Below are 3,353 nucleotides of genomic sequence, written 5' to 3'. Positions count from 1 at the left end.
ACACACACACACACACACACACACACACACATACATAGTCGATAAATCAAGTACTAGTTTCGTACTGGGGTCGATCTAATCGACTGACCCCCGTCTCCCAAAATATCGGGCCCTGTGCCTAGAATAGAAACGAATTTTATACTTTCCACTCAAGGAGGCATTTCGTCTGCCTTTACATACGGCTGAGTTTCGCCATTCATCTTTTCGGGGTACTGGGCTGAGGGGGGGGGGGCTTCGATGAAATCGAATTACCCCCATCCTCCTAAAGTGCTGTCCTTTTGTCAAAAATTTTAAACTTCTGTTATATTTTCCACTAAAGTCTGTTTGACGCAAGTATTTTACGGAATGTTTTTCACAAACAGTTTTTCATATAACCTTATTTGATACTTTGAAAAGTAAAGCCAAATCGTTGTGCTGAGAGAGTCATACGTAAGCCGGGGGAAAACTTTTATTGACATTTTGTCCATCTTCATGTTTTGAGTTCAATTTCTTCTGAGTCGATTTCTACATTTCATCCTTTCAGGGTCGATAAAATAAGTACCAGTTGAGTGCTGGTCTCATTGCCATCGCCTTATCCCCTCCCTCGAATTTGTTGGCATTGTTTCAAAAGTTAAAATCAATAGTGTATGTTAAGTATTGAATACGTGTGTCCTTACTGCTCATGATTTAGCAATTAGGTGGTTGTATTATAACAAAGATGTTTCTCTGTTCAATTTTTATATATTTGTTCAGGATGCCGCTGTCTGAAACGTATATTAAACCAACCATTTATACTATTACGTGTTTATTACTAAGCGATGAGGCTACTACGGAGAACCATGATTGTGATTAATTAATACTTTTATCGCTTATTCCTTACATGTGTGCGTCTTCCAGCTGTATCTGACATTGAAGCATTACACTTAATTATTATTTAGAAAATATTAATTTTAAAGAAATCATCAAAACTAGTTTTATACTCGGTAAATTGACATTCACTATGTGGTTATAATAACAACAACAACAGCACATATATTGTGCAGATTGGAATGCCGACACTTTAATTAGCATCCACTGAAATGAACTCACTACAATAAATAGCTTACATTTAGCTTACAATCATTTAACCTTAAAATAACTTATAATTGATGAGTAAGTAAAAGTATTAATAATTCCACTATCGCATATTAGAATTAGTAGATAAATTCTCTGACTTTTTCTTACATTATAATGGCTGTTCAAATTTCACCCGTAAATAGTAACATTCTAACTCTGAGAACGCCTATATATAGTTAATCGTTGCTTCATGTATTTGAAATGTCATCATCTTAAAAGAAAAAATTGGAAATGTCTTGCTGTAAAGTTTCCTTGCTCCTCTTCTCAATTATTCTTTGTCTAGCCATGTCAGTCTAATTCAGATGTCGGCTTAATTCAGATGTATTTGAAAACCATTTCGGTTCTAAACCTTTCCAGGGTTGTTATGCCCGTATGTATGACATATATATTTAGCCGACTGCTACAACCGTTAGCACGTTAGACAAAATGATTAGCGGCATTTCGTCCGTCTCCACGTTTCCAGCTGAAATTCCACCCTGGTCGACATTACATCTTTTCTTTTCGCTATCGATAAAATAATTGCGTTTGTGGTCCATGTAATCGATAAAAATTAGCCATCCCCAAAATAACTGTTAGTGCAAAATGAAGTACAGCTTCATTTAATGATAATTTATCTTCCTACATAGTATGATGTCAAAGTTACAGAATGGAAGCAGAAACATGAATATTATTTGGTGGACTGGTCATGCTTTGCGAACGTCAGAACGTATAAAAATTAAAATGACATTAAGGAAATAGGACCAGGGATGACAAGATTCACTTTAAAGAATCAAAGAAACTCATTCAACAATGAATAGAATATTTTAGTGATTTGCTAAATTTAGTAGAATTGTTCTTGATAGTTTTATACAACATATCACACCCTATCTCAGTTTCAATGTGCTTTTGTGCTGGAGAGAGAATCAGTAACATAATATTTTCCGCTAGTTACTTAAAACTTAAAGGCACTAATGTAGTAAGCAGAAACGTTTTATCATTGCCTCAGTGAAGCGAAGTGGCCTGTTATTTAAAAGTTAAATGTCCTGACAAATTCACAAATATGATCAAGTTCATGGGCATACAAAAGTATACATTGTAATAGATGACGGATGAACAAATCCATCTTCAAGCAGTTGGGTAGGGGAAATAGAGTAATATAATAGCACGTATATAGTCACACAAGCCCATACACAGATACACTCAAACATGCACACACAAGGAGATAGAGGTACAAACACAAATACAGAGAGAGAGAGAGAAAGAGAGAGAGAGAGAGAGAGAGAGAGAGAGAGAGAGAGAGAGAGAGAGACATACAAACATGTAAACATAAACACAAACGCAAACACACAAAGACACATAAGCATAAACACACAAGCACATCTATATGCGGAATACATATATACAAACGTGCACACATGCATACATATATATATGCATACACACATACATGCGCACATACATACACACATACATACATACATACATACATACATATATGCGTACGAAATGAATGGAAAACAGGCCAGTGTGTGTGTTAAATTAATAAGACACTAAAAGAGAACGACTCTCCCCAGGCACAATAAAATATACTTCAACACACGAATTCACATAAAGAATCTTGCAAACCACATACAAAAACGAAATAGAGTAATATAACTGTTCCTGCAAGATATATCTCATAGCAGAATTTTCAGTCACATTCAAATACGGTTCTGAGGGCATTTATATATATGTTATCGCAAAACTGGTAAGTTCTTCAGCTTCAAGCAGCTCAATTCTATATCACACACTTTGTATCTCTGATAAGAGATCATTTATATGTTGATAACAGAAAGTATCGTTCTGCACAATGAAAAAAGACACTCAAACACTCTCATGAATAAAATATCATCTACGAGTAACATGATAGGCTTCATGTAAATCTTGATAAACTTATTCTTTATCAGCTTCGCATGGAAAGCCTTATATAGTAAATCTTTGAAAAATATATCTTACTTCACATATTTTGGCAGCATCTTATGCAATGAAATCAATGGCAAAACTGAAGATAGAATTCAGATCTAAAGGATGTCTTCTTCTTCTTCTTCTCTCTCCTCTTACTCCCCTCTCCTTAATCCCCTCCTCTTAATTCCTTCTCCTACTCCTAATTTTCCTTCTTCATTTGTTCTTCTAATTACCTCTGCTCTTACTCTCCATCCTTCTCCCCTCTTCTGCTTCTCCTCCACCTCCTCCTCCTCCACCTCCGCCTCCACCACCTCCTCCTCCACCACCTCCTCCTC

The sequence above is a fragment of the Octopus bimaculoides genome, chromosome 8, assembly GCF_001194135.2.
Source record: "Octopus bimaculoides isolate UCB-OBI-ISO-001 chromosome 8, ASM119413v2, whole genome shotgun sequence".
Taxonomy (NCBI): Eukaryota; Metazoa; Mollusca; class Cephalopoda; order Octopoda; family Octopodidae; genus Octopus; species Octopus bimaculoides.
This window is presented reverse-complemented; position numbering follows the sequence as displayed.